Raw genomic sequence first — 24,361 nt, forward strand, 5'->3', positions numbered from 1 at the left:
TCTTTAGCTCCTTGGATACTTTCTCTAGCTCCTCCATTGGGGGCCCTGTGATCCATCCATAGCTGACTGTGAGCATCCACTTATGTGTTTGCTAGGCCCCGGCCTAGTCTCACAAGAGACAGCTATATCAGGGTCCTTTCAGCAAAGACTTGCTAGTGTATGCAATGGTGTCATCGTTTGGAGGCTAATTATGGGATGGATCCCTGGATATGGCAGTCTCTAGATGGTCCATCCTTTTGTCTCAGCTCCAAACTTTGTCTCTATAACTCCTTCCATGGGTGATTGTTTCCAATTCTAAGAAGGGGCAAAGTGTCCACACTTTGGTCTTCATTCTTCTTGAGTTTCATGTGTTTTACAAATTATCTCTTATATCTCCGGTATACTAAGTTTCTGGGCTAATATCCACTTATCAGTGAGTACATATCATTTGAGTTCTTTTGTGATTGTGTTACCTCACTCAGGATGATGCCCTCCAGGTCCAACCATTTGCCTAGGAATTTCATAAAACCATAGGTGTGTAGGTTCAATTCTGGGTCTTCAATTCTATTACATTGGTCTACTTGTCTGTCACTATACCAGTACCATGCAGATTGTATCACAATTGCTCTGTAGTAAAGCTTTAGGTCAGGCATGGTGATTCCACCAGAGGTTCTTTTATCCTTGAGAAGAGTTTTTGCTATCCTAGGTTTTTTGTTATTCCAGGTGAATTTGCAGATTGCCCTTTCTAATTCATTGAAGAATTGAGTTTGAATTTTGGTGGGGATTGCATTGAATCTGTAGATTGCTTTTGGCAAGATAGCCATTTTTACAATGTTGATCCTGCCCATCCATGAGCATGGGAGATCTTTCCATCTTCTGAGATCGTCTTTAATTTCTTTCTTCAGAGACTTGAAGTTCTTATCATACAGATCTTTCACTTCCTTAGTTAGAGTCACGCCAAGGTATTTTATATTATTTGTGACTATTGAGAAGGGTGTTGTTTCCCTAATTTCTTTCTAATCCTGTTTATCCTTTGTGTACAAAAAGGCCATTGACTTGTTTGAGTTAATTTTATATCCAGCTAGTTCACCGAAGCTGTTTATCAGGTTTAGGAGTTCTCTGGTGAAATTTTTAGGGTCACTTATATATACTATCATATCATCTGCAAAAAGTGATATTTTGACTTCATCTTTTCCAATTTGTATCCACTTGATCTCCTTTTGTTGTCGAATTGCTCTGGCTAGGACTTCAAGTACTATGTTGAAGAGGTAGGGAGAAAGTTTTTTTATGTGCCTATGAGATTGCTGGCAGTTGGAAGGAGTGAATTTGAATTTTTCTGAAGTGGTACAATCCCCGTTGCAACACTAGGTGTCGCTGTAGAAAGGATGAAAGTTGTAAGGAAGCTGAATTGTAGTCTATTCGAAGGATGTCTGAGGGAATGATTGCACACAGACTCCTTTTCTAGAAAACAATATTAGTTGCTGGTGAAAGCATTTGGTTTCTGAAAATAAATCCTTAGATGTAGCTTTCTGAAGATTTCCTTGCCAGTATAACTCTTGGTATTAAGATACATCAGAATTAGACATAATTCAAGTGTTCTCTAAGAGAGAAATGATTATATTATATTATATTATATTATATTATATTATATATATTCAGTTAATTGATTTTCATGTAGATACAGGGAAGTTTGAAAAAGGCTGTTATGAACATTTAGTTTAAATATATCAATATATACAATCATATAATTGTCTAACAAACAAAAACCAACACAAAACTATTCAAGGAAAAGAAAACAAAAGACTGTGAATTGAATGCTGGGAACAGGATTTTCCAGGTTGTGGATGCCTTTTATTTTGTATATGATACTTTGATAATTGAAACTATTCCTGCAAACAAGTCCTAAGTCTCTCTCTCTGTCTCTGTCTCTGTCTCTGTCTCTGTCTCTCTCTCTCTCTCTCTCTCTCTCACACACACACACACACACACACACACACACAATCTTGTTTGTTTGTTTGTTTGTTCTTCTTGAGATGCCCTTAATACACGTTGGACCATTTCCATCTCCTGTTATTGTTTTCCCGTTTCAGAAACCTGGAAAGAGGCAGTATGTTCACACAGCATGATGTCAGTATGATAGGTTTACAGTTGTGTCTATGGTTCGATAAAATTTATTTTGATGCTTGTATTTTGTTCAAATTCTACTTTGTGGTTTATAAATGGGCAGATTGTGTTGTGTGTTTAGCTCTGTGGCAGGGTCGATAATTTCTGCCCATGAGTACAGATATAATTGATCTTGGGAAAATATAATAATAATAATAATAATAATAATAATATCTCTTGGGTCGATGAGATGACTTGGCAGGTAAAAGGAGCTTGCCTTGGCAAGTATGATGACCTAAGAACTTGATCCCTGAAATCTGCAGAAAAGTGGAAGGAGAGAACCAACTCCTGAAAGTTGTCCTCTGATCTTCATGTGAGCTCTGTGGCTCGCATACACCCCCCACCCACATCAGACACCTTCCCACAAAAGTAATGAGTATGGAAACAGTCTTGCTGCTGACTAAGCACTAAGCAGACCGTGATATCCATCTCTTAGGCAATCTCTTAAGAGAAAGATTATCTCATCTTTTAAACTCGTTAATCAGGTACAACAGGTAACCACTTTTAATTTTTTTTTTTTTTTTTTGGTGTAAACAATAACTAGACAGTTCCAGAGAGAGGGTTTTTTGGTAACAGCATCTGCTCAAAGATCTCATCTTAGACTCTCCAGGTAATAGGCTGCTTATCTCTGTGTGGTAATTGGGCTCATGCAGTGGAAAAACAAACATCTCATGCCATGCCTATGTGACAGATGGGGCTTTTGTACTTTGGAACTGAGGCATCTACCAAAGTCAGGCTCCCAGGTCCCAGGAAACAGAAAGGATGGCGTTGCCTCCCTTGATGTTTAGCATGTAGAGAGGCTGTAGGGTCTGGAAAAGAATATTTATTCCTGTGTCTTAAAGTTGGTTTAGCTTTTTAAACAGGGTGGGTGAGATGACCCAGTGCAGAAAGGTGCTTGCTGCTAAGTCTGAATTTGATCCTAGAACACACATGGTGTAAGTGAAAAACCAACTAACTGGCAGGGTGTCCTCAGATCTCCAGATCTACAAAAGTAAGTACCAAACATTTAACCGAGCTTGTACACATTGCAAAGACACAGAAATAACATCAAGGTCACACTTTCTAATCAGTGCTCCAGGAAAGGAAAGGAGTGATAGCTCCTCTTTTACCAGAAGCAGCACTGAGAATTTAGGCCTCTTAACCCCAAATTTGTCTTTTCATTGCCAGTGGCCTTAGCAGGCTCTACTTAGAATGTTCTGTTAGAAGGCTCTTAATTGATGAACAACTTGTGCTCTCCCAGCCTTAACAGTCTCTCCACACTGATAAAGTGACTGGAAGCCCCTCTACAACTCAACCAATGTCTCCTCTCCTCTCCTCTCCTCTCCTCTCCTCTCCTCTCCTCTCCTCTCCTCTCCTCTCCTCTCCTCTCCTCTCCTCTCCTCTCCTCTCCTCTCCCCTCCCCTCCCCTCCCCTCCCCTCCCCTCCCCTCCCCTCCCCTCCCCTCCCCTCCCCTCCCCTCCCCTCCTTTTCTTGGTTTCTACTGAGTTTGGTAAGTATTACTTGGAGAGATAAAACAGGTCAGAGGGAAGGAGGGGAACATGTTACCTCCAGAACCAGCGTTTATTCTTAATGCTCGGCTCCTCACTGGCTCTGGTCTCCATCTGAGCTCAGAAATGCTTAGCATAGAGAGTTATGCACAAGTCTTTCTCTTAGAAGCTGGTCCCCATGTGTGAGAGCAATCACATCCTGCATCCTCCACATGCAGGTCGTGCACTTCATGAAGCATGTGCTTGCCTGCCATGGTGTGTATATGCTTGGCCCAGGGATTGGCACTGTTGGGAGGTGTGGCCCTGTTGGAGTAGTTGTGTCACTGTGAGCATGAGCTTTAAGACCCTCATCCTAGCTGCCTGGAAGCCAGTCTTCTCCTAGAGGCCTTCTGATGAAGATGTAAAACTTTCAGCTCCACCTGCACCATGCCTGTATGGATGCTGCCATGCTCCTGCCTTGATGATAATGGACTGAACCTCTGAACCTGTAAGCCAGCCCCATTTAAATGTTGTCCTTATGAGAGTTGCCTTGGTCATGGTGTCTGTTCACAGTGGTAAAACCCTAACTGGGGCAATGCCTGTCATTATTTTTAACTTTACAACAATCCTGTGATTTATAATCCTTATTTTCTATAACAGCTATAGTATCCATTGATACTTTAGATACCGAATGATATAATTTCTGTATCATAGTTTATTTTCCACATATGGTTTTCAGCTCCCCCGGCTGCCTTCTCTCTCTTGAGACAAGATTTCACTATGTAGCACAGGCTGGTCTGGAACTTGAGAACCTCCTGCTTTAACCTTAATTTTTTTTAACATTTGGAATTTTATTTAAAAAAAAAATTACAACCATGAACATTGTTACAATTAGAGGCCCTCTTGGTTCTCCACAATGGTACTGAGCATGCTCACAAGGGGTTCCCATTGTTAAGTCTTAAAACAACCATAGTAAAAAGGAAAAACAAAAAAACAAAACAAAACAAAATTCAAAACAAAACAAAACCAAAAAAAAAAAAAAAAAAAAAACGCAGCACACTACTATTTAACTTGTTTTAATGTTTCTTCACACATGGTGAAATACTAAAGTACAGACAAGGAATAATCATAATGTTGTCGCCAACATTATAAATATGGAATTATATATTTAAAACATTTTCTGGTTTAAAAAATAAATCTGGTCGTCAATGCAGCTCTGCAGGTCTCTAGTAGGGCCGGTCTCTGCGTTCCTGATGGTGCTCGCCTTTATCCATTTTCCCAGGTCCTCCACGTCCACCTCTTCTTCCTCCCACCTGTTCCAGGATCACCTCGTCTTCCTCCACCAACCTTGGTCCATTCCACGGCCACCTCGGAAGCCTCCTTTGTCTCCACCTCTGCCACCTCTGAACATTCCTCCAGGACTACCACGGTCCATGAGTCCTCTTCCCCCTCACCTCGTCCACGATCGCGGGTGGAAGCCCTCGGGCTTAGGGGCCTTACACTGGTTGCATTCTGTTCTCCAAGCGAAGTTCTGGTTTCTACAGTCCGGAATTGGACACTGCCAGTCTCCAGCTCGATGCTGGACATTTCCTCCGCCAGAGGGGTTTCTTCTGGAGCCTCCGGGCCCTCTTGGAGGGAAGCCCCCTCTGTCTCCTCCACGGCCTCCCATGTGACCCATGGGTCCTCCAGGGCCTCCTGGGCCACCAGGACCTCCACGAAGTGGTGGTGGTATCCCTCTGCCCTCACGTGGTGGCATGCCACCCCCCGTGCTGTTCATTGGAGGCTTCTTTCGGGCAAGAGAAACTTTAAGTTTGCTTCCTTGAAAATCTTTCCCATCAAACCATTCCACGGCAGCCTTGGCAGTTGGTGGATCTTCATAAGACACTGTGGCATCACCTTTAGGCCTTCCTGTCTCCTTATCCATGTAGATATGGATCATGAGTTGTCCAGTTCTCTTGTTCATCTTGACAACCCCACACTGCTTAAAGAAGTCTACCAGATCATCCAGAGTCACATTGTCATTTAATCCTTGCACATAAATTGCACTGTTGTCAGAGTCTTCATCGGGATCTATAGGAAGGCCTAGATCAAGATCTGGTCCTTCATCCATGGGTCCATCAGGCTTATTGAAGCCACCTTGCTCTCCAGCGCCCATTCCAACTTGCTTCCTCCCCACCCACCTCTGCTCATGCCCCCACGATCAAATTCCCCTCTTCCCCTGCCCCGGTTATCAGGGCCACTTAAGCTCCGGTTTTCTCCTGGTCCGGAAAATCCTCCAGACTCTTGCCCATAAACACCCATGCTACTGGAGTGGTCCTGTTGGAATGAACTCTGCTGCCCCTAGCTGCTGCTCTGTTGGCTATAATGACTTGGAGCCTGGCTGTAGGATCCAGTCTGAGGGGGGTAACTAGTAGGAGGCTGCTACCCATATCTGCTTTGTTGACCATATAGCTACGCTGCTGTCCATAGCTGCTCGGCTGCCCATAGGTGTTCTGCTGAGAGTAACTGCTCTGATTGTAACTGAAGTTACTCTGTCCATATCCTAGGCTGGGTTGGTTATAACCCCCTGTGCTAGATTGAGGTTGACTAGTCTCAGCAGGCTTGTTACCATCCTGTGGTCTGGTAGGTGCGGTGGCTGTTGGCTGCTGGCCATAGGTGGGGTAGGCAGGCCGGGTGCCATATGCAGTCTGAGCTGCGTAAGAGGCCTGCGTTGTGGTGACTGTAGCAGTGGTGATGTCATAAGCCCCAGTGCCATATCCCTGCACAGGCTGGCTGTGTGCCTGGGGGGTGCCATATCCCTGCACAGGCTGGCTGTGTGCCTGGGGGGTGCCATATCCTTGCACAGGCTGGCTGTGTGCCTGGGGGGTGCCATATCCTTGCACAGGCTGGCTGTGTGCCTGGGGGGTGCCATATCCTTGCACAGGCTGGCTGTGTGCCTGGGGGGTGCCATATCCTTGCACAGGCTGGCTGTGTGCCTGGGGTGTGCCATATCCTTGCACAGGCTGGCTGTGTGCCTGGGGGGCGCCATATCCTTGCACAGGCTGGCTGTGTGCCTGGGGGGTGCCATATCCTTGCACAGGCTGGCTGTGTGCCTGGGGGGTGCCATATCCTTGCACAGGCTGGCTGTGTGCCTGGGGGGTGCCATATCCTTGCACAGGCTGGCTGTGTGCCTGGGGGGTGCCATATCCTTGCACAGGCTGGCTGTGTGCCTGGGGGGTGCCATATCCTTGCACAGGCTGGCTGTGTGCCTGGGGGGTGCCATATCCTTGCACAGGCTGGCTGTGTGCCTGGGGGCAGTTGAAGTGGTATAACCAGTGGGAGGCTGTCCGTAAGAAGTTGCATATGCAGTCTGCCCATAGGTGACAGTGGTATAGCTGGGTATAGCTGACATCAGTAGGCTGTTTATAGGTTCCATAGCTTTGTTGTCCATATGCCTGGGTGGTCTGTGCATATCCTTGATTTGGCTGGGCGGTGTAAGCACTGTAGCCCTGCTGGACTGCAGCTTGACTATAGGTACTGTTATCCGTGAACACCATTTTCTCGCCTTCCTCCTCGTTCTCTCAACATCCGTCTCCTTCTCCTAACCTTAAATTTTTACTTTCAAATTAAAATATTGTTGAAGAAAATTTTAGAAAAAGGAAAATGTTCTTTTATTGTTCCTCGACATTAAAAACTCTGTTTTTACATCAAAGGACACAAGAGACAGTTTATTCTGGTGTCAAAAGTGAGTGACCACGGCCTAGAAATAGATCCAGGTTACCCCAAATTCCCAGTTTCATGAAGTTTCCCTTCCCCTTTAAGTCACAGATCAAAGAAAATCATGAAGTGAACATTTTTTCAAGTATGTTGGTGGGAACATCAGGAAGATGGGCTACAGCAGTGTGGGGAAACCCCTGCTAAAGACCTCAGATGTTGTTGTCTGATAACATGCTTGGGTTTTGTGGAACCTAGAAGCTAATTGTCTGTTAGTACAAAAGGTGTTCACACGAGTAGGCATAAGGATATTAAGTCAGAAACGGAGGTGGGCAAAGAATGGCTGTTAAAGGGTCTAAAGTTATTCTAAGGCAAAATGTAATTAGGGCCTTCAAGTGTTCCATCCTCTCCTAACCTGCCATTCAACCTTTGTAGATGTTCAATATGGAGTGCATCTTCTTTCTAGAGAAGTTCCAAAGTGCACATGTAACATGCATTTACCTGATAGTACAGCGGTGTGTTGCAGGAAATATTAGAAAAGACCCTCAGGGTTCCTGAGCTATTGCCAACAACTCTCTGCTCCAGCATGGTCCCGCTGGCTCTCTAAATTTATTGATAATGATAACAGCTGCCCACCCAATTATCCCAATTATTCTATCCTTTATGACATCACTACTATCTGTGGCTATTTAAAGCCACACTGGTTCAGGTCCTTCTTCCTGTCCATCTGTTTCCATCTTGCCTTCTCCTCCTTCTCTCCTAAGATGTTCTCTGTCTCTTTAACTCTTACCGCTGCCTCCCCTTTCCCTCTCCAATCACAGACCTCTTGTTATATTAATATCTTAGTGTGATTGGGCAGGGAAAATCCTGTCACAGCAGAGCTTTCTGGCACTTGTGGTTAGAAAAATAAAGGTGTATAAATCAGAGGTTAACGCCAGGCATGTGTGGTTTAAATATACTGAATGAATTAAATATTCTCTAACACTTGTCACTAAAACTGTAGGCAAGGTTAAATTTTCACATTGAGGGACTGGAGAGATGGCTCAGCGGTTAAGAGCACTGGCTACTCTTCCAGAGGACCTGAGTTCTGTTCCCAGTACCCACATGGCAACTCACAACTCTCTATAACTCCTGTTCTAGAGGATCTGACTCCCTCACACATGCAAGCAAAGCAGCAATGTACGAGAAATTAAAAACAAAACAAAAAACAAAAAACAAACATTGTACCCCAGAGGAAGCGAATGCAGCACAAAGATGTGATAATCTTATTTGTAGAAATTGCTCAGTACTTATAGCTTAGGAGCTCCAGAGACTGATAGAGCTAAATAAATAAACAGGCTTTTTGGTTTACACAGAGTGATTTAACCTTGAAATACATTTCTTCCTTTCTTTAAAAATATTTCTTAGCTATGTGCTCCTAGAGTTAGCAGGGTAAAGGAGTGTGAAAATGAGGGGCTCAAGTCTTGGTGACTCAATTTCTGGAGACTCAGATCTCAGGAGCTGCATTCTCTACTTTTGCTCTGTATTTTGCCCTAATAGCTGAGCGATATTCTTTATCTAAGATTTTTAAAAAAAGATGCTTCCTGAGTAACATGTCTGTATTTTATTATCGCTGATCTAACTAAACCAACAGGGCATTCAATTAGTCACAATAGGAATCTCAGTTCAAAGTTTGAACTTTAAACTTGTGAATCTGAAAGTGATAGTGTGAACTGGAGAGCACAAAGGACCAAGGAAGAGGATGGACACTATCGAGGAAAGGCAATCGATTCTATTACTCTAATCTTTCTCATGGGGATTCTGGATGTGTTAGTAGTTGAAATAATAACACAGCCTGGAAGATGCAGCATGAAGACCTGAGTTAAAAACACTCCAGAACACACATTGAAAATTGGCTGTGAGTGTGTAGCTCAGTAGAAGTGTGCTAGCATAGAATGCATGAGATCTTGTGTTCAATCCCAACCCCAACCTTAGCAAATAAAAATTCAGAAAACTTAAGGTGGCAGCAGACATCTGTGATTCCAGCACTGGAGAGTGGAGACAGGTAGATCCTTGAAGCTCACTGGCCAGGCAGTCTAGAATTGGAGAGATCCAGACTCAGCAAGAGACCTTGTCTAAAATAATAAGCTGGAGAGCAAGGACATCAGATGTCCTTTGGCATCCTCACACACATCCACACATGTGCACACACATCTCTCTCCACCCATGTTAATGCCTATATGAATACACACACACACACACACACACACACACACACACACAAATAGCAATAATTTGTATATATTATTAAAAGTTGCCAAGTACTCAGTAAAAGATATAGGCTGCAAAGTAGAAGTACTGGGTCAAAGCTTCCAATTCTTTATATTTTTTAGGCTTATTTATTTTATTTTATGTATGAGGGTTTTGCCTGTATATGCATTACCTGCATGCTTGTTCACCTTAGAGGTCAGTAGAAAGCATCGGAATTCCTGGAAATAGTCCCTTTCTACTTTCATGCATTCCAAAAACAAACACACAAACAACTAGATTTTGCATAGGAGAGGAAATGTGGTATATGTCTTCTGGCATCTGGTTTATTTCACTGAGCATGGTGATCTTGGGTTCCACTCATTTTCCTGTACTCAATGTGATTTTGCTCTTCTGTATAACCAATCCTTGCTCCATCCAGGATATCTACACCCACCCATTCAACTATTGATGGGGACCTACACTAATTCTGTACCCTGACTGTAATCATATTACGTCTGCCTTTTTTCTTTGGTCATACATGTAGGAAGGAACAGCACAGGGTGTGAGTACAACAAGACAAGCACCCTGGGTGCCATCCTTGAAGCTGCTTATCACAAAGGCCCTTTCTTTATTGTCAGACAATTACGTTGGTTAGAACTTGACAAGGGTTATATAAATGAGGGCTGAGAAGATGGCTCAGTGAGTAAAGTACTCTCCAAGTCAGCTCTTGGATCTGAGTTCAGATTCCAAGCACTCATATATAACAGCTGGGTGTGGTGGCACAGACCTGTGACCTCAGTACTGGGAGGAGTGGAAATAGAGTAATCTCCAGGCCAGCCAGTCTAGACAAAATGCTGAGTTCTAAGTTCAGTGAGGACTCTTTACAACAACAAAAGGTTAAAAGCGATAAAAGAAGATGCAGGAGTTGACCTCTGGCTTCCAGATATAGACACAGACTAGTATGCACTGCCCCACCCGCATATACCACACTCACATCTACACAAAGGAATTTAAGTAATAACATAATAAACTTGGTTTAGTTGGCATTTTTATGTTTCTGGTAGTGAATTATTCACTAAAGAAGAGTGAAAGCCTTTGAAAAAGATTTTCATTTTATGTGCATGTTAATGCACATATGTGAATATACCTGGTTGCTTGCACGTGCGCTGCATAGGTCCAGGACCTGGAAAAAGTGTGGATACCCTGGAGATGTAGTCACCAACGGTTGTAAACTACAACTAATCCAGGTCTTCTGCAAGAGCAGAAAGTGCTTGTAACAGCTGAGCCATCCCTCCTATCCTCATGAAAGCCTTTAAATGTTGTAGTATTTGGAGACTTTCCTCCAACAAGCAAAGATAATGTTTTAAAGTAAGACAATGTTTAGAAACAGTAAGAGTAATTATTGGGAAACCAAGTGATTTGCACAAATCAAACCATATCCTGGCTAAAGGAACACACTTTATCTCTAAGAAAGCTTGATGAGTTTATTATGCTACCATGAATACAAGAAGAAGGTGTATGGATGGGTCACTCTGGAAATGTGCCTTGGGCCATCACTCTGGAGTCCCTTCTGATTTTATTCAGTTCTACAGACAGTCTAGACTCAAGCACTAGCTCACTCTGTTTGTCAGTCTGTCTGTTTTTCAGTCTGGTTCTCACGACGCATCCCCAATGGACCTGGAACTCACTGTTCCATCGGCTTTTGCCTCCTGAGTACTGGGATTAAAGGTGTGCATGGACACACCAGGCTAGATTAATTATAATACCTGACACAATGTAAGTGTGTTGTAAGTATCTGCTACCGTGCATTGTTTAGAGTGGCAAGAAAGTGTGTGTGTGTGTATATGTGTGTGTGTTGTAACCATTTGTTTCTCTTTTTGAGACAGGGTCTATGTGCTGTAGATGTGCTTCAAACTCACCATCCCCCTATCTCTTCCTTCCAAGTGCAGGCATTATAGGTGTCTACCACAGTGTTTAGCCAAAATACAGCATGGAACCTTGATTGTATTTGTAGTACTTCATGTCGTTTAGAGAACCAGCCATTCATGATGAGTTCTTTACACTCTTCAGACATCCTAGCAGAATGTAGTGAGCATCTGATGCTGATGTAAGGACCTCAGTACTCAACCTCACGCTAGCTCTTCCCTTCTGCCTCCACAAGCTTTCTTTTCTCTGTTATGCTCTCTGATGGTACTTCTTTCTAAAAAATGTAGGGGGTAGAGAGATGGCTCAGCAGTTTGGGGCACTGGTTGCTTTCCAGAGGACTGAGGACTGATTTCCAAAGCTCACATAACCATCCGTAATTTCAGTTCGAGAGGGATCGAATGCTCTCTTCTGGTCTCCAAGGACACCAGTCACATCCAGATGTACAGGCAGGGAAAGCACCTGTGTGCAAACAATGAAATATTAATATTACGATTTATTTATTCAGCATGCATGGGTGAGTGTGATATGGGTAAACATGTGGAGGTCTGAGGACATTTTGTTAAAAATATGTTCTCTCCATTTTAGTTTAACTTTCACAAAATTTATTATAAAAACATATGGATAAAAGAAATCACACATAAAAATGAACCAGATTCAAAGTCTAGACATCTCAATGAACTTTTATACAACGAGAGTAGCACTACACATTGGAATTTTTGTTTGTTTGTTTGCTTGCTTGCTTGTTTTTTGAGACAGTGTGTGTGTGTGTGTGTGTGTGTGTGTGTGTGTGTGTGTGTGTGTGTGTGTATGTGTGTGTGTAGCCCTGGCTGTTCTGCAACTTGCTCTGTATATCAGGCTGATCTCAAACTCAGAGATTTGCCGCATCTGCCTTCCCATTTCTGGGAGTAAAGGCCTGTGCCACCACTGCCCAGCTCTCCCCACATTGGGTTTTACACTTACCCAGAACCCTAGATGAAAAATTTATGACAGAGTTATAAACAGAACAAAACAAACAAACAAACAAACAAACACACCCAATTAGAACAAAGCTACTTTCTCCTTCTAACACTCAGATCCTGGGTACTGTGTTGGTAGGCTTGGTAGCAAACACTCTGGCCCCCTGAGTTGTCTCCTTGGCCCTCATGATACTTCTTAAACTACTTATACCAAACATGTGTCAAAGGGTCTGATTTCAAGGGAATAGAAAACACATCACCCTGGTTTTAAGGGTTATTTAATAATCATCTAGATGAATTAAATTATGAAGTCTCTACTAGCATATGCACGACCTATGGCACTGCATACATTCTCTGTCTCAATGTTCTTTGGGTTACTTCGTAGCCTTAGTTTTCTCTCTTTCCTGAGCAACCTCAGCACAGTGCACAATAGATGCTAACAAGATATTGCTTTTCAGACATGCTTTCTAACCATGAAACACTATTCAGAGAAACATCTTGTTGTTCCCCACTGCTGTCAAGGATTCTTTGAGTTCTGAAGATCTCAAAGAGTTACTTTCAGTTGATTTTCTTTCTCTAAACAAAATATATGACATTGGATTAGTGAATGTTTGATGGATTATCTGGGGATCGAACCTAGGTTCTCAAGAATGCAAGACAAATCGGGAGTGGTGGTGCATGCCTTTAAACCTAGCACTTGGGAGGCAGAAGCAAGCATATCTCTATGAGTTTGAGGCCAGCCTGGTCAATAAAGAGAGTGTCAGGACAATCAGAGCTATACACAGAAACCCTGCCTTGAAAAAAAAAAATAAAAGGAATGCAAGACCAAGGAGGGGAAGATTTGGAAGGTGGTGCAAGAACAAGAAACAGGACATCTGTCAGCTCAGTGTACTTTTCCTCATAGTACACATGTGCCGCCTTCATGACTTCTAAGCATCATTATCTCCCAAGAAGTCCCCCTTCCAAATAGTACCAATGTATGAAGTTGGGGACTATGTGGCTCCACTACATGAACTTGTGAGGACACAGATGAAACATTGCCCACACTAACATCTCTGGCAGCTCAGCATATGCGCAGTCTATAGCATGTCACATGCACCGGTCTTCCTAGAGATGGAAACTAAAGAAACAGTGAACCTCTGAGTAGTCAATTCATCTTGCTTTGTGCTCAACAGCAAGAACAAGGTGGTCTGGAAGCACATGCCTGCAGAGTGCTCTCTCATTTTGATATCTAATGTTTTCAAATGTGGGTTATCCTTTAAAACAAAACAAAACAAAACAAAACAAAACAAAACAAAACACGGGTCAACCTGTTCTCTCTCCTCATCTCTTCCTTTTAATTGAAAGAGTGAAATGTAAAACTTTTGCTAGAACGGGCACCCCAAGTTTTAAATAGTTGCCTTTAGGTCCTTAAAGGAGAGAGGTTGTTCACTCTCTTCCACACCTCTCTCCATGAAACACTCAAATGAGTGGATTTTATTTTTGTGTTTTGGATTAGTTAATTGCAACAACTCAAAACATGCATTGGGTATACATGTTGGCCAACCAAGTTGAAGCTGGGATTCCAAGAAAACCCTGTTCATGGAACAGAGATCATCCATAGCTTTTGTTTGGTCTGATAACTTGTGACTGGAAAATCTCTCGAATGCTGAAACCTGCTGACAACTTTTTAGGGATAACCTTTCTTTTTTTGCTGTTCTTTAGATGTCTCGTGGTCCTGTGGCTTGCCAAGTCATGAGGATCCTGTTTTCATCCGGAGGACAATGCCTTTTTGCACAGTGCTTATCATTTTCTGTGCTTATCTGTTTCTGTGCTCTCTCTTCTGACCACAAGTCCCCTGTTGAGGTAGAAGGTCAAAGTCTTGAAATGGAATTCAATAAAACATCCAAGAGGGTGCCCACTGCTTTCCTCTGGCCTCTGATAGCTCCCTTATAATCTTGAGTTTAGCTAGCCTTAGATTTATCTAGGTCATGAAGCTAACCAGAAGTCCCTTTTTCTGACTTCTGATACCTTTTGACTCTCTTCAGTGATTTGAAATTCAGTGGCTGGTTACAGCTTGATCAAGGATACAGGGAACCAGCATTAGGCATCTGCAGTGCTTGTGGCTCACACTAGCAATATTCTGTTCTGGGTGGAGATCTGGGAAGTTCAGTTAGACCAAGACTAATCCAGGAACTAAAGCTTGGATCTGGATTCAGGCTCTTAAAATCCAGTTTTAAAAGGTGGACATTGCAATACCAGCCACCTTTCTCTAGAAATTTTAGGTATCTTTCCAGCCTGAGTCTAGGTTTTTAAGTAGTGGCCTGAAGAGGGCTGTCTAACTTGAATAACTCTTTAGTCTGCTATGAGTTGGCTGTTACCAATCCATTTGCTTCTGAGAAAGTTGTTGCTCAGAGAGTTTAGGTCAGCTGCCCAAAGTTAATCATCTGGTAAAAAGCAGATTCAGTGTTTTTGATCAGTTTTCCCCACAGCTATTCCAAAGCTATTTACCATAACCATGCTTTATTAGCTAGGAATGAAAGCATATGTTGCCATCAGATGCATTGTATGGATGGGGTTTGCTAACAGAATATTTGTTTTAAGTAACCTGGAAGATGTGTTTATGAGTTCCTAATTCTAAGTGGGCTCTTTCACCAGCCATCTTGCATGTGCCCCAGCGTGGTAGGTCTTCACTAGCTTCAGGAGGGAACAATGCAATAAACTAAGCTGTAGTTTTCAGATTTTTTCCTCTGCCAGCCTGGCGTGTGTATTGTGTTTCCTTTCCTCTGTGGTGCCAGCAGAGGTAGGCTTCAGATTCCCCTGTTTTCTCTTTTATGGTTTGCATGTGGAATTACAGCCCATTAAAATGCCATTGCCCTTGCCTCTCTTGCTTTCTGAGACAGTGTTACTCACGAAGGCAGATTCAACCCTCCTGCCTCCATCTCCCAAGTATTTAAATTCTAGCACCCTTTCCTCATTAGGAAAGTACTAAAGAACCAATTTGTCTACCCGAGAGGTTCAAGAGCAGCTTTTATCTGCACTCTGGCTATGCAGCACCACATGACTGCCAGCTAATTTCTCTCTCCCCTTTAACAACAGGTTCTTGTTTGGGGTAATTAGCTCTAAGTGAGCATCTAATTGGTGAGGTTTCAGGATTTCCTCCTCTCTTGGTTACTTTCAACACCGTAGGCCAGTAGCTCAAGTCTCTTAGCTTTTAAATGTTATTAAAAAGTATTGGCTTATTGGTTATCTGATTGTGCTAGCTATTAGTCTAGAGTAGTGTGTCCTCCGAAGTTGTTTTTCCTGGTTTATGAGTCCTTGGAAGATTGAGATCCATGCTTATTAATTTCCTGTTTTCATCCCAGGGCCAGAATGTGATCTCAGAGTGGAGCTTCCTCTTCTGAGGTCCAGGATAGAGGAGGGGTGACTCCCGAGAGGAAACAGAAGCTTATGCCAAACTCAGGGAGTTGGTTCATCCTGTCTCACTGGGATGTGTGTGTGTGTGTGTGTGATTTTGAGTATAAGATCTTAAATACTTGGGAGCCTGTGGGAAGAGGGAGGTAGTAGGTAAGATTTAGTGCCAGGATGTGCTTTGGAAATCAGGGTTGGAGAGCCTGTAGGCCAGACCTAGTGAAGGTGCACAGAGGCAGCCTGACCCAGCACACTGGCCTATCAGACATAGCACTTTATGTCTGGTGAGAGATTTTTACTTTCATTTTCTAAAAAGTTACTAACTCCAGGTTAGCTTTGATATTTTAATGAGTGGATGATTCTTCTTTTCTAAATCATTTCTGACATTTACATATTTATTTTGTTACAAGAGGGGACATAGTGTAAACATAAGCTAAGACATATTTAGTCCCATGACATCACTGATACCCAGCTCATGCCAGAACACGGGACATGCAGGAACTTGATCAAGACTTCCATATTAAGTTTCTTCCAAAGCAAGAGTGAGAGAGAACAACTGCTCTGTCTCTGTTATAAGGGTGTGGTGAGGGTTAAAATGGCTTCATCCATGCTTTCCAATGCTTATCAAGAGTCTGCTCTGTGTCTCCTGTGTTGTAGGCAGTGAGTTTCTCAGCGGGCAAGACCAACAAGGACCATGCCAGCAAGGCACTTACATTGCAATGTGTTTTCTCAGTTATAGCCTTCCCTGGAAGTCCAATAGGGAAAACAAACAGAAAGGATGAGAACAGGGGCTAAAGTTCTGCTTGCTTATCCCAACTAAGCTTCCCAATGGACTTTGGAAGGTCTGCTTGAAACTCGAATCAAGAGATATCTTCGCACTCGTGACGGCCATAAGCTGAGAACCTGAGTCACTCCCAGGTTTGCAAGTTCTCCTTGTGCTAGCTGCTGCTGTTGATGCTGCTCCGGCAGCCATTCCTGGCTGTGGCAGCTGTGGTGAGGGTTGGACTCTAGCTTGCAGCTGCCCCTATGTCTGAAGCTTTGTCTTGGGCTCCTGAAACCTCCCTGTTTAAAGGTGGTATGGGATACTTTTTTTCCTTGATTTAAGGTGGAACAGCTCAAAGTGACCTTGGAGTCAACATGAGGCTAAGCTTTGGCTGGACTCATGGTTACCTGGCTGATCTGCCTGCTTTTCCTGTTGTCATGACTCCATACGGGTTTCCCCGGTGGACATTCCCTGGACCATTCTGTCTTATCATTTGTTCCATAAATTCATAAATAACCCAGAGTCAAGAAATGTCTGGATAATGAAACAAACAAACAAACAAACAAAAACCAAACAAACAACAAACAAACCTGAGGTTAAGCACAAAGATGTGTTACCAACTTCATGAACATTCTTTCTTGAAACCACCCCCCCCCCCCCCAGTTCTTTAAGGTCCTAGGCAAATAAGAGCCTTGTTCTTGTGGTGAGGAGACACAGGGTTTGGGAACAGAGGTCATGTCTTTGGGCTTTGATCATGTGCTTCCATCTTTTACTGAAGTTCAGGTGACTTTGTGAGTCATGAATAGATGTACTGTCAGAGTTCTCTCTGAACTGCCCCATTCTTTAGTGTGGACCCTTTACCCATTTTTCAAGAGACTGAGTAAGATTTCTGTGAGGCTGAGATGTAGGTGAATTACTGGATGAACTATTGTTGCTTTTTGTTTTGTTTTAAATTCACTTGAATACTTGAAATTTGTGCCTTGGGTCATATTTTTAGTTCCAGGGACAAGATAGAAATATGCAAAGCAGAACAGTTTGTTTTTTATAAATTGTTTATTTTAAAGTGATTTTTAACAAAAACAACTAGACGGGGGTTTTGCCTGAAATAAACATTTATATTATAGGAAAACAATCTGGTGGTGCTTTATAGTATCTGCTCCATCAGCTCTGGGTAGGGAGACCGTCCACAGGACAGCGTGGTTATGAGAAGAGAATTCAGCACGAGTTGGAAATCTTGAAAAAGAGCAGAATGTTAAGTAAGCAGCAAATAACAGAAAAATGTAAGTCAGAGGAGGGCACAGAGAAGAATGCCTTTTGTGCTCAGCCTGAAGGGGAAGGCAGGACCCAGTCTCTAGTCAGAGGAGAAGGAGAGTTGCAACTTCAGGAGCAGTGACTGGTGTTCCTAGTGGCCTTCAGCAAAGGAATGTGGCCATGCCAAGCACAAACACAAGACAGGCAGCACCAGGATAGATCTTTCTCCCCTCTTCTCTTTCAACCTCCTGCTTGTGCCCTGCAAGGGCCGAACTAACTAGGAGCTCAAAGTAAAGAAGCCTTCTAGGATTCAGGCCTGGGAAAGGGCAGAGAGGTCAGAGGTCTAAAGAGGGTATTCTGCAAGGTGATGGCAGAGTCAAATGAGCCAGTCACAGATCTTTAACAAAGCCAGCAAGTTGGCTTCTAGTCAGGCAATACTTTGGCAATGAAGATCAAAAGACAGTTCAGAAACAGTCTAGAAACAAAATCCTTACATGTGATGTGGCTTTTATGTTCTAGGAAGCTAGAAAGCCCAAATGTAAGGATGTGTAATATCATTGTTCCTTATTCCTGTGCAGTCAGGGAAATGCAGACCCTGACCCTAAAGTTACTCAGTAACCTGGTCTCCTTGTGGCATAAATTATCACTAGAATTAAAACAGTTTCTAGTATATGGCAGCAACAAATAGAGACCCCCCCCCCGACTCCCACACTTCCACCCTGCCCCAGGAGCACATGAAACATAGGGTCCCATAAACTCAAATGCTGAAAAGCAACTGGCGATAGCTCAGAAAGAATGACCCATCAACCCGGTAGCACACAGCATCTGCTAGTGGAGTTGTGAAACCTAAGCTGCAGACCTGTGTGTTTGGCAACTGAGTAAATACCACATGGTTGTGTATGCGTATTCATGTATATGTGTGTGGTTTTGAAGGTTGGAGACAGGGCTGTGGCTGTAGATCAGTGAAAGAGCCCTTGGCTGGCATGTATGATGTCCTAGCTTTAATTCCCAGGGCCAAACCCAAAGCCACTGAAACCAAAGTTGATTAAGGAGAGAGGGTTGTGTGGGCCCACCCTCACAGGTTCCTATTCACTTCTCATCTCAGAGAATCTTTGTTACGGTGTGAATTTGTGGGCATGGGCATTCAGAAGAGAATGATAGGTCTCCTGTCCCCTCTTTACTGGGGACAGTTTGGTACATGTTCTTTGTAGGCTTAACACTGTCAGAGCTTCAGCTTGATCTGACTTTTTTTTAAAGCAGATTAGAAATTTCATCTTGGAGGTGGAGAAATGGCTCAGTGGTTAAGAGCACTGTCTGCTTTTCCAGAGGTCCTGAATTCAATTCCCAGGAACCACATGGTGGCTCACAACCATCTGTAATGGGATCTGATGCCCTCTTCTGGTGTGTCTGAAGACAGCTACAGTGTACTCTTATAAATAAAACAAACAAATAAAAAAAATTCATCCTAAATTTCATAGCTCAATCTCAACTTGAAACTCCATATGAAGAACAAAGATTTGATGTAAATTCTTAGCCAAAAAAGAGAAAGTGTGAAAAGAATGGGTTTTTGTAAAACAAGATTTTTGACTTTCAAAAAATGCCAGAGAACACCTGATAGCAAGGGGCTGTACACGTGGCTCAAAAGTAGAGCATTTGCTTAGATAGCATTTTTGAGGTCCTGGGCTTGATTTCAGCATGAAAAAAAAACAAAACAAACAAACAAAAAAACAAAAACAAAAACAAAAAAAACCTGGAGCCAAAATAAAAATTCTCTAAGAGTTCAAGGCTCTGACACGTGTTCTCTAAATAGTAGAAAGAATTATTATTCCACTTGGAAGAAAGAACGGTTAACTGGCTTTCTCTGCACATTCAGTTCTTCCAAGTAAAAGGCCCGGCTGAACAAGGGCCTTCCCTGGAAATGAGGGTAGACTTAAAGGGTGTTGGCTTCCTCTGCAGAGCAGAACAGAGATGGTGCTCCTAAGGTTTTCTAAAGGGCAAGTAAGACGAAGGGACTCGATCCATCACGCATGGCGGCTTATACCTGTGATGTGGGAAGATGATAATAAATTCAAGGGCAGTCTGTCCGTTCTTTTTTAGAAAGGGTGAAAAGGATCAGGAAGCTGTGCAGTGGACAGGCTGTTCCCAGTCCCCTTTGTTTCCAGAGGCTTCTGTGTTTCTGCTATAAAATGGTGCCTTTCAAGTGTATGCTGTAAACAGTGCCCCGCTGGGAGAAGGGGATCCCACGAGGCTGCAGTCAACAAATCTGTATGCCCAGCTGGTCTCTGAGGACCTGGGGGACATGATAAGTGACAGCACATAGGTCAAGGGTCAGTCAGTGAACTTCCTAGTGTTGTTCCTGGCAGCAGCACATTAAAGAGATCTAGGAACTCAGGAGACAGTTTCAAAGCCCAGCAGCAGTTTTTCTTCCTGTCTTCCTTGCCATTTACTGGAGTCAGCAGGTTGATGCCTTAAACTTTGCTGACTGTTTGTCCAGATTGTGGAAATGATACTATTTAAAACAGGCATTTTTAGTTTTATGTTTGAGAAGTTCTTTTTTTAACTAAAACTTGCATTTATTTTGTTTTTCCTCCTCATATTTATCAGTTTTTTGAAACCTCCTCATAACATTTTTTATCACATTCACCCCTTCCCAGACTCCTCCTAGATCCACCCCCTTTCCTAGCCACCCATCTTTGTGTCCTTTTTTATTTCAATAAAAGAAAGTTATCGGTGGTTTAAAGTATATAAGTTTTATTAATGGGAAATTTGGATGGAAGAAAGCATTTGGACTATTCGCTGAAACACAGCGTCCTTTTGGGTTCTCTAATGAATTAACTCGTTTAGCTACTGAAAGTTGAGGAAGAGCCAAAGGAGGCTTGGCTGGACCTGCTAGAAAGGGAGGAAGGCAAGAAGCCACTGCCCCCAGGGCACAGGCAGGTGAGAGAAAAGCAAGACAGGCACAACAGGAGGAGGGGCAGGAGCTAGGCTCTTCCTGCCTGCACCACCTTCACTAAATTATCCCTCCATTACACCAGTGAACAGGTCTCCTTCCTGGCTGCAGGAGTCTCCAACCTCCACCAACAGTTATGTTCAACACAACTAAGTAACCAGTACCTTGGGAGTCTGCCCATGACTAGCTTATTTTAGCCATATTTAAGCACAGCACAGTCTGGTGAAGACTTATTCTGATGATAATGAACTCAATCTTGTATGCATGTTAAAACACTTATAAATCTGTTTGAGAGACAGTAAGCTAAATAAAGACTCTTTGCAAAGTAAGTGTAACGCTTTCTGTCTAGATAGGTTCTGAAGACTGGCTGAGAAGAGCAAGGGTTTGTGGGAGGGTCTGGTGTGGTTTCTGGCCACACAGACAGCACAAAGGACACCAGGCTAGAATGCACATCCATCCATCCTCTCGCAGCCTTCTGGATGGAAAACAGGTACAGCATTCCTTCCCTTGATGGAATTACCCTGTAAGCTAACAAACATTCCAGGTTCCCCTAGTACTTATTGATAGGTTATTTCTCCGCAGCCAGTGAAATTAGCCAAATTAGATTAGATTAGGTTAAAGGCAAGTTTATTGGGAAGCTGCTCTTGGGTGGGTAGGTTCACTTGCCTCAAAGATTGAGGCCAGTGGAGTTGCCATGGGGAAAGGGGAGGGGAGGGGAGGGGAGGGGAGAGAAAAAGGGAACAGTCACAGAGACAAGGAGGAGAAAGGGAGAGGAAGAAGAGAGAGAGAGAGATTGAGAGAGAGAGAGAGAGAGTCTGGATTATACAGAGAAGAGCCTCTGTGGGGAAGGGCAGCCCAGCCCCTGGACTGGAAAATTCAGGGTTGGCAGGGTTGGGGGCAGGTATGCCAGGTAGGGACTGAGGGATCCTGAGAGAACCAGGTCTGCTTTGGTATGTAAAATGTGCACCCAATTCTCTTGTCCCTGAAACCATTCTCTTGTGACCACAAGGTTCCCTTTTGCCACACACTTCCTGTTTCTCTCCTCTCTGTGGTTGGCACACACAGCACTATTGACTGTTGTCCTTGGTTGCCTGCTCCATCAACTACTGATCTTATGTTTCCTCTCTTTAGATTTTAAATTTGTTGACTGGGGCCCTGTGAATAAGATTGGCAAAGGATTGGCTAGTAAAACAAGCACAGGTATTAACATGTACACCGTGTGTTCGGAAGTGGGGAGGGGGGGTGGCTGGGGAAGGGGATGGGGTAGGTGACTCTGAGGGATGGTTACAGCCTCCACTCATACAGAATGTCTGGAGAAAACAATGATCAGAGAACTGAGAAAACAAAGGGAAAGAATTTTGAGCTTCCAGCATGGCTCAGGCTGTAGGAAGGAATCCTATGTGGGTGACCAACAGAGACAGAGACCAGTTAGCTGGGTCTGCCATGAATATTCTTCTGTCCCTTTCTCTGAGTTAATAAAGGATGGGGTTGTCCTCAGCCATTGAGGAAAAAAACTTAAAATGATACTGAAAATGAAGGAGAAAGAAAGAAAGAAAGAAAGAAAGAGAGAGAGAGAGAGAGAGAGAGAGAGAGAGAGAGAAGAGAGAGAAAGAAAGAAAGAAAGAAAGAAAGAAAGAAAGAAAGAAAGAAAGAAAGAAAGAAAGAAAGAAAGAAAGAAAGAAAGAAGAAAGAGAGAAAGAATTGCTGCTCTTCCTGACAGAGATGGTGAGGTAAAAGGATATTTTTGTGTCTGCTTCTTTTACTTTCTTACCCTACAACGATCAACATGTGAAAGTGGCATGCTTTGGGGTGATGTATTCTGCTACTTCTTCTAAAAGAGAAAACTACATAATTTTGTGGTTCTCTTATAAAAAGTAAGCAATAACAATCACCTGGGATGCTGAGGACACCAGAGTAACTCATTCAAAGCACTTAGGACACAGCTAGTAAACAGCAAGTGCAAGCAGACAGCAAATGCTAACACATTTCCAACTTAGGAAATCCTTTGAATTTCCCTAATAGAGGGTGAGGGAGAGTAAGAGAAGCTTAGGGAGAGGATTTGATCACTGCCTGGAAGGTGAGGGAGGCTATCAACAGCTATTTGTTAGACTACTCTTCCTTCTAGAAATGTCTGGAGATCGTTGAGCTCAGTTGAAATAGCTAATAACACCCAACAGTTGGTTTTACAGGTAAAGATTCTTGCTTCCAAACCAAATGATCTGAGTTTGAGCTCCAGGATCCACATGGTGGAAGGAGAGGACTGACTCCTGTGGTTGTCTTCTCACTTACATACATACACACACACACACACACACACACACACACACACACACACACCATGGCAGGTGAGCTACACACATGTACACACATACACAAAATAAATACATAAAATATATAATAAAAAAAGAGAATCAAATACTTAGGAAGGCTTGCACCAAGTGAACATGGTGGTGCTTGGGCCTATAGTCTATAGAGGGACACGTTGAAAAGAAAATCACAATGGAAGCATCTCTGAAGAGCTTTTCAACCTGGAGCTGGGAGGCCATGAAGTGGATGGGACTTATGGATGAGTTTAGCTCCTACCTAGAAATATGAACATGTATCACTCACCTCCTTGACCACAGACACCTGAACAGTCAGAGCTATTGGATCTAAAAGCTTGAGATAGCATCACAAGTATGTTAGACTCCGTCTTAGGGACACTTACATTTTGTTTCTGCATTCTTTCCTCTCATCAGCCATGTTGTCTTTCTTCATCCTATGCACCCAATAGCTCATGTGGACTCCTGCTTTTCCTACATTCTGCAAAGCACTCGTTTAAAATTCTCTGAAGCATTGCCCGCAGACCTACAGTCCTCAGACCTCAAATAATGTGCTTTTTATGGATTGACTAAGTCAACAGATTAAAAAAAGAGCAACTATCCAGGCCCAGAGAAGACAAGTGTATGATGTTAAGGACTAGGCTGAGGGCATGGCTACAGGGGACCAGTACTCTTGAGTTTTCAGAGAAAGCCCAATGTTGCCTGACTTGAAGCTGGGGGAAGAACTTTGCTTTTCCCAGTATAACTGGGCATTTGAGCGCAGGGAAGCAGGACAGAGTATCAGGGCTTCACAGGAGAATCCCAAGGCAGAAAGGGTTAAGGTCAGAGATCATGCAGGGAACTGACATTATTTCCATCACAGAAGGCAAATGTTTACTTTTATCTGGATAACCCTGGACTTTGAAAATATACTGTTTACCTGGAACAAGTTGTTGAAAACCACCAAAGGTCTTCGAGACAAGGCTCCTGTATTTGTTCTCAACAACCCAGGTCAAAGCTCAGAACTGTTATTCATGCTGGCATCACCATTACTAAACTAAAACCAAGTTATTGTTGTCTCCCCAGAAGTTAGGAGAAAGGAAACCACCATATTCCTTAAACAGTTTTGAGTGTGTGACAGTGAATTTATAGTTCTGAGGTAAAAATTGAAAGACATGTGTTACGGGCAGAGCCTGTGGCACTTACCTATAATCTTAGGACTGGGGCAGGAGATCATACATTTGGAACCAGACTGAGCTACATAGCAAGACCCTGTCTCTACCATCCATCCAAAC

General features: G+C 43.1%; 1 long non-coding RNA gene and 1 pseudogene across 1 annotated transcript; one reads left to right on the forward strand and one right to left on the reverse strand.

Moving 5' to 3' along the window:
* Positions 1-2,888: 2,888 nt before the first annotated feature.
* Positions 2,889-5,608, forward strand: Gm52192. Its single transcript, XR_003951557.1, has 3 exons — positions 2,889-3,133; positions 3,848-4,116; positions 4,891-5,608. It is a non-coding gene; the product is annotated as a predicted gene, 52192 (long non-coding RNA).
* On the reverse strand, positions 4,638-6,396 carry Gm7962 (predicted gene 7962; annotated as a pseudogene).

This window comes from Mus musculus, chromosome 15 (genome assembly GCF_000001635.26).
Source record: "Mus musculus strain C57BL/6J chromosome 15, GRCm38.p6 C57BL/6J".
Classification (NCBI taxonomy): Eukaryota; Metazoa; Chordata; class Mammalia; order Rodentia; family Muridae; genus Mus; species Mus musculus.